The sequence below is a fragment of the Chlorocebus sabaeus genome, chromosome 13, assembly GCF_047675955.1.
Source record: "Chlorocebus sabaeus isolate Y175 chromosome 13, mChlSab1.0.hap1, whole genome shotgun sequence".
Classification (NCBI taxonomy): Eukaryota; Metazoa; Chordata; class Mammalia; order Primates; family Cercopithecidae; genus Chlorocebus; species Chlorocebus sabaeus.
In genome coordinates, this window is record NC_132916.1 from 71,972,632 (window position 1) to 71,987,157 (window position 14,526).

Sequence of the window (14,526 nt, forward strand, 5' to 3'; positions counted from 1 at the left end):
TTGAAGGGAAAGATGTAACTCTGTGAGATGAATTAACAGAACACAGAGCAGTTTCTAAGAAAGCTTCTTTCCAGTTTTGAACGGAAGATATTTCCTTTTTCACCATAGCCCTCTACGGGTTCCAAATATCCCTTTGCCAATTCCACAAGAACAGCCTTAGCGAAAGGCTTCTTCAAGGGAAAGATGTAACTCTGTGAGATGAATTAACAGAACACAGAGCAGTTTCTCAGAAAGGTTCTTTCCAGTTTTGAACGGAAGATATTTCCTTTTTCAGCATAGCCCTCCATGGCCTTCCAAATATCCCTTTGCCCATTCCACAAGAACAGGTTTAGCGAAAGGCTTCTTCAAGGGAAAGATGTAACTCTGTGAGATGAATTAACAGAACACAGAGCAGTTTCTCAGAAAGCTTCTTTCCAGTTTTGAACGGAAGATATTTCCTTTTTCACCATAGCCCTCTATGGGCTTCCAAATATCCCTTTGCGAATTCCACAAGAAGAGCCTTAGCGAAAGGTTTCTTGAAGGGAAAGATGTAACTCTGTGAGATGAATTCACAGAACACAGAGCAGTTTCTCAGAAAGCTTCTTTCCAGTTTTGAACGGATATATTTCCTTTTTCAGCATAGCCCTCTATGGGCTTCCAAATATCCCTTTGCCAATTCCACAAGAACAGCCTTGGCGAAAGGCTTCTTGAAGGGAAAGATGTAACTCTGTGAGATGAATTAACAGAACACAAAGATTCTCAATAAGCTTCTTTCCAGTTTTGAATGGAAGATATTTCCTTTTTCACCATAGCCCTCTATGGGCTTCCAAATATCCCTTTGCCAATTCCACAAGAACAGCCTTAGCGAAAGGCTTCTTGAAGGGAAAGATGTAACTCTGTGAGATGAATTAACAGAACACAGAGCAGTTTCTCAGAAAGCTTCTTTCCAGTTTTGAACGGAAGATATTTCCTTTTTCACCATAGCCCTCTATGGGCTTCCAAATATCCCTTTGCCAATTCCACAAGAACAGCCTTAGCGAAAGGCTTCTTGAAGGGAAAGATGTAACTCTGTGAGATGAATTAACAGAACACAGAGCAGTTTCTCAGAAAGCTTCTTTCCAGTTTTGAACGGAAGATATTTCCTTTTTCACCATAGCCCTCTATGGGCTTCCAAATATCCCTTTGCCAATTCCACAAGAACAGCCTTAGCGAAAGGCTTCTTGAAGGGAAAGATGTAACTCTGTGAGATGAATTAACAGAACACAGAGCAGTTTCCCAGAAAGCTTCTTTCCAGTTTTGAACGGAAGATATTTCCTTTTTCACCATAGCCCTCTAAGGGCTTCCAAATATCCCTTTGCCAATTCCACAAGAACAGCCTTAGCGAAAGGCTTCTTGAAGAGAAAGATGTAACTCTGTGAGATGAATTAACAGAACACAGAGCAGTTTCTCAGAAAGGTTCTTTCCAGTTTGGGACGGAAGATATTTCCTTTTTCAGCATAGCCCTCTATGGCCTTCCAAATATCCCTTTGCCAATTCCACAAGAACAGCCTTAGCGAAAGGCTTCTTGAAGGGAAAGATGTAACTCTGTGAGATGAATTAACAGAACACAGAGCAGTTTCTCAGAAAGCTTCTTTCCAGTTTTGAAGGGAAGGTATTTCCTTTTTCCCCATAGCCCTCTATGGGCTTCCAAATATCCCTTTGCCAATTCCACAAGAACGGCCTTAGCGAAAGGCTTCTTGAAGAGAAAGATGTAACTCTGTGAGATGAATTAACAGAACACAGAGCAGTTTCTCAGAAAGGTTCTTTCCAGTTTGGGACGGAAGATATTTCCTTTTTCAGCATAGCCCTCTATGGGCTTCCAAATATCCCTTTGCCAATTCCACAAGAACAGCCTTAGCGAAAGGCTTCTTGAAGGGAAAGATGTAACTCTGTGAGATGAATTAACAGAACACAGAGCAGTTTCTCAGAAGGCTTCTTTCCAGTTTTGATCGGAAGATATTTCCTTTTTCACCATAACCCTCTATGGGCTTCCAAATATCCCTCTGCCAATTCCACAAAACAGCTATGCGAAAGGCTTCTTGAAGGGAAAGATGTAACTCTGTGAGATGAATTAACAGAACACAGAGCAGTTTCTCAGAAAGCTTCTTTCCAGTTTTGAACGGAAGATATTTCCTTTTTCACCATAGCCCTCTATGGGCTTCCAAATATCCCTTTGCCAATTCCACAAGAACAGCCTTAGCGAAAGGCTTCTTGAAGAGAAAGATGTAACTCTGTGAGATGAATTAACAGAACACAGAGCAGTTTCTCAGAAAGGTTCTTTCCAGTTTGGGACGGAAGATATTTCCTTTTTCAGCATAGCCCTCTATGGCCTTCCAAATATCCCTTTGCCAATTCCACAAGAACAGCCTTAGCGAAAGGCTTCTTGAAGGGAAAGATGTAACTCTGTGAGATGAATTAACAGAACACAGAGCAGTTTCTCAGAAAGCTTCTTTCCAGTTTTGAAGGGAAGATATTTCCTTTTTCACCATAGCCCTCTATGGGCTTCCAAATATCCCTTTGCCAATTCCACAAGAACAGCCTTAGCGAAAGACTTCTTGAAGGGAAAGATGTAACTCTGTGAGATGAATTAACAGAACACAGAGCAGTTTCCCAGAAAGGTTCTTTCCAGTTTTGAACGGAAGATATTTCCTTTTTCAGCATAGCCCTCTATGGGCTTCCAAATATCCCTTTGCCAATTCCACAAGAACAGCCTTAGAGAAAGGCTTCTTCAAGGGAAAGATGTAACTCTGTGAGATGAATTAACAGAACCCAGAGCAGTTTCTCAGAAAGCTTCTTTCCAGTTTTGAACGGAAGATATTTCCTTTTTCACCATAGCCCTCTATGGGCTTCCAAATATCCCTTTGCCAATTCCACAAGAAGAGCCTTAGCGAAAGGCTTCTTGAAGGGAAAGATGTAACTCTGTGAGATGAATTAACAGAACACAGAGCAGTTTCTCAGAAAGCTTCTTTCCAGTTTTGAACGGAGGATATTTCCTTTTTCACCATAGCCCTCTATGGGCTTCCAAATATCCCTTTGCCAATTCCACAAGAACAGCCTTAGCGAAAGGCTTCTTGAAGGGAAAGATGTAACTCTGTGAGATGAATTAACAGAACACAGAGCAGTTTCTCAGAAAGCTTCTTTCCAGTTTTGAACGGAAGATATTTCCTTTTTCACCATAGCCCTCTACGGGGTTCCAAATATCCCTTTGCCAATTCCACAAGAAGAGCCTTAGCGAAAGGCTTCTTGAAGGGAAAGATGTAACTCTGTGAGATGAATGAACAGAACACAGAGCAGTTTCTCAGAAAGCTTCTTTCCATTTTGGAACAGATGATATTTCCTTTTCCCCCATAGCCCTCTATGGGCTTCCAAATATCCCTTTGCCAATTCCACAAGAACAGCCTTAGCGAAAGGCTTTCTGAAGGGAAAGATGTAACTCTGTGAGATGAATTAACAGAACACAGAGCAGTTTCTCAGAAAGCTTCTTTCCAGTTTTGAACGGAAGAATTTCCTTTTTCACCATAGCCATCTATGGGCTTCCAAATATCCCTTTGCCAATTCCACAAGAACAGCCTTAGCGAAAGGCTTTCTGAAGGGAAAGATGTAACTCTGTGAGATGAATTATCAGAACACAGAGCAGTTTCTCAGAAAGCTTCTTTCCAGTTTTAAAAGGAAGATATTTCCTTTTTCAGCATAGCCCTCTATGGGCTTCCAAATATCCCTCTGCCAATTCCACAAGAACAGCCTTAGCGAAAGGCTTCTTGAAGGGAAAGATGTAACTCTGTGAGATGAATTAACGGAACACAGAGCAGTTTCTCAGAAAGCTTCTTTCCAGTTTTGAAAGGAAGATATTTCCTTTTTCACCATAGCCCTCTATGGGCTTCCAAATATCCCTTTGCCAATTCCACAAGAACAGCCTTAGCGAAAGGCTTCTTGAAGGGAAAGATGTAACTCTGTCAGATGAATTAACCGAACACAGAGCAGTTTCTCAGAAAGCTTCTTTCCAGTTTTGAACGGAAGATATTTCCTTTTTCACCATAGCCCTCTATGGGCTTCCAACTATCCCTTTGCCAATTCCACAAGAACAGCCTTAGCGAAAGGCTTCTTGAAGGGAAAGATGTAACTCTGTGAGATGAATTAACAGAACACAGAGCAGTTTCTCAGAAAGCTTCTTTCCAGTTTTGAACGGAGGATATTTCCTTTTTCACCATAGCCCTCTATGGGCTTCCAAATATCCCTTTGCCAATTCCACAAGAACAGCCTTAGCGAAAGGCTTCTTGAAGGGAAAGATGTAACTCTGTGAGATGAATTAACAGAACACAGAGCAGTTTCTCAGAAAGCTTCTTTCCAGTTTGGAACGGAAGATATTTCCTTTTTCACCATAGCCCTCTATGGGCTTCCAAATATCCCTTTGCCAATTCCACAAGAACAGCCTTAGCGAAAGGCTTCTTGAAGGGAAAGATGTAACTCTGTGAGATGAATTAACAGAACACAGAGCAGTTTCTAAGAAAGCTTCTTTCCAGTTTTGAACGGAAGATATTTCCTTTTTCACCATAGCCCTCTACGGGGTTCCAAATATCCCTTTGCCAATTCCACAAGAATAGCCTTAGCGAAAGGCTTCTTCAAGGGAAAGATGTAACTCTGTGAGATGAATGAACAGAACACAGAGCAGTTTCTCAGAAAGGTTCTTTCCAGTTTTGAACAGAAGATATTTCCTTTTTCACCATAGCCCTCTATGGGCTTCCAAATATCCCTTTGCCAATTCCACAAGAACAGCCTTGGCGAAAGGCTTCTTGAAGGGAAAGATGTAACTCTGTGAGATGAATTAACAGAACACAAAGATTCTCAATAAGCTTCTTTCCAGTTTTGAATGGAAGATATTTCCTTTTTCACCATAGCCCTCTATGGGCTTCCAAATATCCCTTTGCCAATTCCACAAGAACAGCCTTAGCGAAAGGCTTCTTGAAGAGAAAGATGTAACTCTGTGAGATGAATTAACAGAACACAGAGCAGTTTCTCAGAAAGGTTCTTTCCAGTTTGGGACGGAAGATATTTCCTTTTTCAGCATAGCCCTCTATGGGCTTCCAAATATCCCTTTGCCAATTCCACAAGAACAGCCTTAGCGAAAGGCTTCTTGAAGGGAAAGATGTAACTCTGTGAGATGAATTAACAGAACACAGAGCAGTTTCTCAGAAAGCTTCTTTCCAGTTTTGAAGGGAAGACATTTCCTTTTTCCCCATAGCCCTCTATGGGCTTCCAAATATCCCTTTGCCAATTCCACAAGAACAGCCTTAGCGAAAGGCTTCTTGAAGAGAAAGATGTAACTCTGTGAGATGAATTAACAGAACACAGAGCAGTTTCTCAGAAAGGTTCTTTCCAGTTTGGGACGGAAGATATTTCCTTTTTCAGCATAGCCCTCTATGGGCTTCCAAATATCCCTTTGCCAATTACACAAGAACAGCCTTAGCGAAAGGCTTCTTGAAGGGAAAGATGTAACTCTGTGAGATGAATTAACAGAACACAGAACAGTTTCTCAGAAGGCTTCTTTCCAGTTTTGATCGGAAGATATTTCCTTTTTCACCATAACCCTCTATGGGCTTCCAAATATCCCTCTGCCAATTCCACAAAACAGCTATGCGAAAGGCTTCTTGAAGGGAAAGATGTAACTCTGTGAGATGAATTAACAGAACACAGAGCAGTTTCTCAGAAAGCTTCTTTCCAGTTTTGAACGGAAGATATTTCCTTTTTCACCATAGCCCTCTATGGGCTTCCAAATATCCCTTTGCCAATTCCACAAGAACAGCCTTAGCGAAAGGCTTCTTGAAGAGAAAGATGTAACTCTGTGAGATGAATTAACAGAACACAGAGCAGTTTCTCAGAAAGGTTCTTTCCAGTTTGGGACGGAAGATATTTCCTTTTTCAGCATAGCCCTCTATGGCCTTCCAAATATCCCTTTGCCAATTCCACAAGAACAGCCTTAGCGAAAGGCTTCTTGAAGGGAAAGATGTAACTTTGTGAGATGAATTAACAGAACACAGAGCAGTTTTTCAGAAAGCTTCTTTCCAGTTTTGAAGGGAAGATATTTCCTTTTTCACCATAGCCCTCTATGGGCTTCCAAATATCCCTTTGCCAATTCCACAAGAACAGCCTTAGCGAAAGACTTCTTGAAGGGAAAGATGTAACTCTGTGAGATGAATTAACAGAACACAGAGCAGTTTCCCAGAAAGGTTCTTTCCAGTTTTGAACGGAAGATATTTCCTTTTTCAGCATAGCCCTCTATGGGCTTCCAAATATCCCTTTGCCAATTCCACAAGAACAGCCTTAGAGAAAGGCTTCTTCAAGGGAAAGATGTAACTCTGTGAGATGAATTAACAGAACCCAGAGCAGTTTCTCAGAAAGCTTCTTTCCAGTTTTGAACGGAAGATATTTCCTTTTTCACCATAGCCCTCTATGGGCTTCCAAATATCCCTTTGCCAATTCCACAAGAAGAGCCTTAGCGAAAGGCTTCTTGAAGGGAAAGATGTAACTCTGTGAGATGAATTAACAGAACACAGAGCAGTTTCTCAGAAAGCTTCTTTCCAGTTTTGAACGGAGGATATTTCCTTTTTCACCATAGCCCTCTATGGGCTTCCAAATATCCCTTTGCCAATTCCACAAGAACAGCCTTAGCGAAAGGCTTCTTGAAGGGAAAGATGTAACTCTGTGAGATGAATTAACAGAACACAGAGCAGTTTCTCAGAAAGCTTCTTTCCAGTTTTGAACGGAAGATATTTCCTTTTTCAGCATAGCCCTCTATGGGCTTCCAAATATCCCTTTGCCAATTCCACAAGAACAGCGTTAGCGAAAGGCTTCTTGAAGGGAAAGATGTAACTCTGTGAGATGAATTAACAGAACACAGAGCAGTTTCTCAGAAAGCTTCTTTCCAGTTTTGAAGGGAAGATATTTCCTTTTTCACCATAGCCCTCTACGGGGTTCCAAATATCCCTTTGCCAATTCCACAAGAAGAGCCTTAGCGAAAGGCTTCTTGAAGGGAAAGATGTAACACTGTGAGATGAATTAACAGAACACAGAGCAGTTTCTCAGAAAGCTTCTTTCCATTTTGGAACAGAAGATATTTCCTTTTCCCCCATAGCCCTCTATGGGCTTCCAAATATCCCTTTGCCAATTCCACAAGAACAGCCTTAGCGAAAGGCTTCTTGAAGGGAAAGATGTAACCCTGTGAGATGAATTAACAGAACACAGAGCACTTTCTCAGAAAGCTTCTTTCCAGTTTTGAACGGAAGATATTTCCTTTTTCACCATAGCCCTCTATGGGCTTCCAAATATCCCTTTGCCAATTCCACAAGAACAGCCTTAGCGAAAGGCTTTCTGAAGGGAAAGATGTAACTCTGTGAGATGAATTAACAGAACACAGAGCAGTTTCTCAGAAAGCTTCTTTCCAGTTTTGAACGGAAGAATTTCCTTTTTCACCATAGCCCTCTATGGGCTTCCAAATATCCCTTTGCCAATTCCACAAGAACAGCCTTAGCGAAAGGCTTTCTGAAGGGAAAGATGTAACTCTGTGAGATGAATTAACAGAACACAGAGCAGTTTCTCAGAAAGCTTCTTTCCAGTTTTAAACGGAAGATATTTCCTTTTTCACCATAGCCCTCTATGGGCTTCCAAATATCCCTCTGCCAATTCCACAAGAACAGCCTTAGCGAAAGGCTTCTTGAAGGGAAAGATGTAACTCTGTGAGATGAATTAACAGAACACAGAGCAGTTTCTCAGACAGCTTATTTCCAGTTTTGAACGGAAGATATTTCCTTTTTCACCATAGCCCTCTATGGGCTTCCAAATATCCCTTTGCCAATTCCACAAGAACAGCCTTAGCGAAAGGCTTCTTGAAGGGAAAGATGTAACTCTGTGAGATGAATTAACAGAACACAGAGCAGTTTCTCAGAAAGCTTCTTTCCAGTTTTGAAGGGAAGATATTTCCTTTTTCAACATAGCCCTCTATGGGCTTCCAAATATCCCTTTGCCAATTCCACAAGAACAGCCTTAACGAAAGGCTTCTTGAAGGGAAAGATGTAACTCTGTGAGATGAATTAACAGAACACAGAGCAGTTTCTAAGAAAGCTTCTTTCCAGTTTTGAACGGAAGATATTTCCTTTTTCACCATAGCCCTCTATGGGCTTCCAAATATCCCTTTGCCAATTCCACAAGAACAGCCTTAGCGAAAGGCTTCTTGAAGGGAAAGATGTAACTCTGTGAGATGAATTAACAGAACACAGAGCAGATTCTCAGAAACCTTCTTTCCAGTTTTGAATGGAAGATATTTCCTTTTTCACCATAGCCCTCTACGGGCTTCCAAATATCCCTTTGCCAATTCCACAAGAACAGCCTTAGCGAAGGGCTTCTTGAAGGGAAAGATGTAACTCTGTGAGATGAATTAACAGAACACAGAGCAGTTTCTCAGAAAGCTTCTTTCCAGTTTTGAACGGAAGATATTTCCTTTTTCACCATAGCCCTCTATGGGCTTCCAAATATCCCTTTGCCAATTCCGCAAGAACAGCCTTAGCGAAAGGCTTCTTGAAGGGAAAGATGTAACTCTGTGAGATGAATTAACAGAACACAGAGCAGTTTCTCAGAAAGCTTCTTTCCAATTTTGAACGGAAGATATTTCCTTTTTCACCATAGCCCTCTATGGGCTTCCAAATATCCCTTTGCCAATTCCACAAGAACAGCCTTAGCGAAAGGCTTCTTGAAGGGAAAGATGTAACTCTGTGAGATGAATTAACAGAACACAGAGCAGTTTCCCAGAAAGGTTCTTTCCAGTTTTGAACGGAAGATATTTACTTTTTCAGCATAGCCCTCTATGGGCTTTCAAATATCCCTTTGCCAATTCCACAAGAACAGCCTTAGCGAAAGGCTTCTTCAAGGGAAAGATGTAACTCTGTGAGATGAATTAACAGAACACAGAGCAGTTTCTCAGAAAGCTTCTTTCCAGTTTTGAACGGAAGATATTTCCTTTTTCACCATAGCCCTCTATGGGCTTCCAAATATCCCTTTGCCAATTCCACAAGAACAGCCTTAGCGAAAGGCTTCTTGAAGGGAAAGATGTAACTCTGTGGGATGAATTAACAGAACACAGAGCAGTTTCTCAGAAAGCTTCTTTCCAGTTTTGAACGGAAGATATTTCCTTTTTCACCATAGCCCTCTATGGGCTTCCAAATATCCCTTTGCCAATTCCACAAGAACAGCCTTAGCGAAAGGCTTCTTGAAGGGAAAGATGTAACTCTGTGAGATGAATGAACAGAACACAGAGCAGTTTCTCAGAAAGCTTCTTTCCAGTTTTGAACGGAGGATATTTCCTTTTTCACCATAGCCGTCTATGGGCTTCCAAATATCCCTTTGCCAATTCCACAAGAACAGCCTTAGCGAAAGGCTTCTTGAAGGGAAAGATGTAACCCTGTGAGATGAATTAACAGAACACAGAGCAGTTTCTCAGAAAGCTTCTTTCCAGTTTTGAACGGAAGATATTTCCTTTTTCAGCATAGCCCTCTATGGGCTTCCAAATATCCCTTTGCCAATTCCACAAGAACAGCCTTAGCGAAAGGCTTCTTGAAGGGAAAGATGTAACTCTGTGAGATGAATTAACAGAACACAGAGCAGTTTCTCAGAAAGCTTCTTTCCAGTTTTGAACGGAAGATATTTCCTTTTTCACCATAGCCCTCTACGGGGTTCCAAATATCCCTTTGCCAATTCCACAAGAAGAGCCTTAGCGAAAGGCTTCTTGAAGGGAAAGATGTAACACTGTGAGATGAATTAACAGAACACAGAGCAGTTTCTCAGAAAGCTTCTTTCCATTTTGGAACAGAAGATATTTCCTTTTCCCCCATAGCCCTCTATGGGCTTCCAAATATCCCTTTGCCAATTCCACAAGAACAGCCTTAGCGAAAGGCTTCTTGAAGGGAAAGATGTAACTCTGTGAGATGAATTAACAGAACACAGAGCACTTTCTCAGAAAGCTTCTTTCCAGTTTTGAACGGAAGATATTTCCTTTTTCACCATTGCCCTCTATGGGCTTCCAAATATCTCTTTGCCAATTCCACAAGAACAGCCTTAGCGAAAGGCTTTCTGAAAGGAAAGATGTAACTCTGTGAGATGAATTAACAGAACACAGAGCAGTTTCTCAGAAAGCTTCTTTCCAGTTTTGAACGGAAGAATTTCCTTTTTCACCATAGCCCTCTATGGGCTTCCAAATATCCCTTTGCCAATTCCACAAGAACAGCCTTAGCGAAAGGCTTTCTGAAGGGAAAGATGTAACTCTGTGAGATGAATTAACAGAACACAGAGCAGTTTCTCAGAAAGCTTCTTTCCAGTTTTAAACGGAAGATATTTCCTTTTTCACCATAGCCCTCTATGGGCTTCCAAATATCCCTCTGCCAATTCCACAAGAACAGCCTTAGCGAAAGGCTTCCTGAAGGGAAAGATGTAACTCTGTGAGATGAATTAACAGAACACAGAGCAGTTTCTCAGAAAGCTTCTTTCCAGTTTTGAACGGAAGATATTTCCTTTTTCACCATAGCCCTCTATGGGCTTCCAAATATCCCTTTGCCAATTCCACAAGAACAGCCTTAGCGAAAGGCTTCTTGAAGGGAAAGATGTAACTCTGTGAGATGAATTAACAGAACACAGAGCAGTTTCTCAGAAAGCTTCTTTCCAGTTTTGAACGGAAGATATTTCCTTTTTCAACATAGCCCTCTATGGGCTTCCAAATATCCCTTTGCCAATTCCACAAGAACAGCCTTAACGAAAGGCTTCTTGAAGGGAAAGATGTAACTCTGTGAGATGAATTAACAGAACACAGAGCAGTTTCTAAGAAAGCTTCTTTCCAGTTTTGAACGGAAGATATTTCCTTTTTCACCATAGCCCTCTATGGGCTTCCAAATATCCCTTTGCCAATTCCACAAGAACAGCCTTAGCGAAAGGCTTCTTGAAGGGAAAGATGTAACTCTGTGAGATGAATTAACAGAACACAGAGCAGATTCTCAGAAACCTTCTTTCCAGTTTTGAATGGAAGATATTTCCTTTTTCACCATAGCCCTCTACGGGCTTCCAAATATCACTTTGCCAATTCCACAAGAACAGCCTTAGCGAAGAGCTTCTTGAAGGGAAAGATGTAACTCTGTGAGATGAATTAACAGAACACAGAGCAGTTTCTCAGAAAGCTTCTTTCCAGTTTTGAACGGAAGATATTTCCTTTTTCACCATAGCCCTCTATGGGCTTCCAAATATCCCTTTGCCAATTCCACAAGAACAGCCTTAGCGAAAGGCTTCTTGAAGGGAAAGATGTAACTCTGTGGGATGAATTAACAGAACACAGAGCAGTTTCTCAGAAAGCTTCTTTCCAGTTTTGAACGGAAGATATTTCCTTTTTCACCATAGCCCTCTATGGGCTTCCAAATATCCCTTTGCCAATTCCACAAGAACAGCCTTAGCGAAAGGCTTCTTGAAGGGAAAGATGTAACTCTGTGAGATGAATTAACAGAACACAGAGCAGTTTCTCAGAAAGCTTCTTTCCAGTTTTGAACGGAGGATATTTCCTTTTTCACCATAGCCCTCTATGGGCTTCCAAATATCCCTTTGCCAATTCCACAAGAACAGCCTTAGCGAAAGGCTTATTGAAGGGAAAGATGTAACCCTGTGAGATGAATTAACAGAACACAGAGCAGTTTCTCAGAAAGCTTCTTTCCAGTTTTGAACGGAAGATATTTCCTTTTTCAGCATAGCCCTCTATGGGCTTCCAAATATCCCTTTGCCAATTCCACAAGAACAGCCTTAGCGAAAGGCTTCTTGAAGGGAAAGATGTAACTCTGTGAGATGAATTAACAGAACACAGAGCAGTTTCTCAGAAAGCTTCTTTCCAGTTTTGAACGGAAGATATTTCCTTTTTCACCATAGCCCTCTACGGGGTTCCAAATATCCCTTTGCCAATTCCACAAGAAGAGCCTTAGCGAAAGGCTTCTTGAAGGGAAAGATGTAACTCTGTGAGATGAATTAACAGAACACAGAGCAGTTTCTCAGAAAGGTTCTTTCCAGTTTTGAACGGAAGATATTTCCTTTTTCAGCATAGCCCTCTATGGCCTTACAAATATTCCTTTGCCTATTCCACAAGAACAGGTTTAGCGAAAGGCTTCTTCAAGGGAAAGATATAACTCTGTGAGATGAATTAACAGAACACAGAGCAGTTTCTCAGAAAGCTTCTTTCCAGCTTTGAACGGAAGATATTTCCTTTTTCACCATAGCCCTCTAAGGGCTTCCAAATATCCCTCTGCCAATTCCACAAAACAGCCTTAGGGAAAGGCTTCTTGAAGGGAAAGATGTAACTCTGTGAGATGAATTAACAGAACACAGAGCAGTTTCTCAGAAAGCTTCTTTCCAGTTTTGAACGGAAGATATTTCCTTTTTCACCATAGCCCTCTATGGGCTTCCAAATATCCCTTTGCCAATTCCACAAGAACAGCCTTAGCGAAAGGCTTCTTGAAGGGAAAGATGTAACTCTGTGAGATGAATTAACAGAACACAGAGCAGTTTCTCAGAAAGGTTCTTTCCAGTTTTGAACGGAAGATATTTCCTTTTTCAGCATAGCCCTCTATGGCCTTCCAAATATCCCTTTGCCCATTCCACAAGAACAGGTTTAGCGAAAGGCTTCTTCAAGGGAAAGATGTAACTCTGTGAGATGAATTAACAGAACACAGAGCAGTTTCTCAGAAAGCTTCTTTCCAGTTTTGAACGGAAGATATTTCCTTTTTCACCATAGCCCTCTATGGGCTTCCAAATATCCCTTTGCGAATTCCATAATAACAGCCTTAGCGAAAGGTTTCTTGAAGGGAAAGATGTAACTCTGTGAGATGAATTCACAGAACACAGAGCAGTTTCTCAGAAAGCTTCTTTCCAGTTTTGAACGGATATATTTCCTTTTTCACCATAGCCCTCTATGGGCTTCCAAATATCCCTTTGCCAATTCCACAAGAACAGCCTTAGCGAAAGGCTTCTTGAAGGGAAAGATGTAACTCTGTGAGATGAATTAACAGAACACAGAGCAGTTTCTCAGAAAGCTTCTTTCCAGCTTTGAACGGAAGATATTTCCTTTTTCACCATAGCCCTCTATGGGCTTCCAAATATCCCTTTGCCAATTCCACAAGAACAGCCTTAGCGAAAGGCTTCTTGAAGGGAAAGATGTAACTCTGTGAGATGAATTAACAGAACACAGAGCAGTTTCTCAGAAAGCTTCTTTCCAGCTTTGAACGGAAGATATTTCCTTTTTCACCATAGCCCTCTATGGGCTTCCAAATATCCCTTTGCCAATTCCACAAGAACAGCCTTAGCGAAAGGCTTCTTGAAGAGAAAGATGTAACTCTGTGAGATGAATTAACAGAACACAGAGCAGTTTCTCAGAAAGGTTCTTTCCAGTTTGGAACGGAAGTTATTTCCTTTTTCAGCATAGCCCTCTATGGCCTTCCAAATATCCCTTTGCCAATTCCACAAGAACAGCCTTAGCGAAAGGCTTCTTGAAGGGAAAGATGTAACTCTGTGAGATGAATTAACAGAACACAGAGCAGTTTCTCAGAAACCTTCTTTCCAGTTTTGAAGTGAAGATATTTCCTTTTTCACCATAGCCCTCTATGGGCTTCCAAATATCCCTTTGCCAATTCCACAAGAACAGCCTTAGCGAAAGGCTTCTTGAAGGGAAAGATGTAACTCTGTGAGATGAATTAACAGAACACAGAGCAGTTTCTCAGAAAGCTTCTTTCCAGTGTTGAACGGAAGATATTTCCTTTTTCACCATAGCCCTCTATGGGCTTCCAAATATCCCTTTGCCAATTCCACAAGAACAGCCTTAGCGAAAGGCTTCTTGAAGGGAAAGATGTAACTCTGTGAGATGAATTAACAGAACACAGAGCAGTTTCTCAGAAAGCTTCTTTCCAGTTTTGAACGGAAGATATTTCCTTTTTCAGCATAGCCCTCTATGGCCTTCCAAATATCCCTTTGCCAATTCCACAAGAACAGCCTTAGCGAAAGGCTTCTTGAAGGGAAAGATGTAACTCTGTGAGATGAATTAACAGAACACAGAGCAGTTTCTCAGAAAGCTTCTTTCCAGTTTTGAACGGAAGATATTTCCTTTTTCACCATAGCCCTCTACGGGCTTCCAAATATCCCTTTGCCAATTCCACAAGAACAGCCTTAGCGAAAGGCTTCTTGAAGGAAAAGATGTAACTCTGTGAGATGAATTAACAGAACACAGAGCAGTTTCTCAGAAAGCTTCTTTCCAGTTTTGAACGGAAGATACTTCCTTTTTCACCATAGCCCTCTATGGGTTTCCAAATATCCCTTTGCCAATTCCACAAGAACAGCCTTAGCGAAAGGCTTCTTGAAGGGAAAGATGTAACTCTGTGAGATGAATTAACAGAACACAGAGCAGTTTCTCAGAAAGCTTCTTTCCAGTTTTGAACGGAAGATATTTCC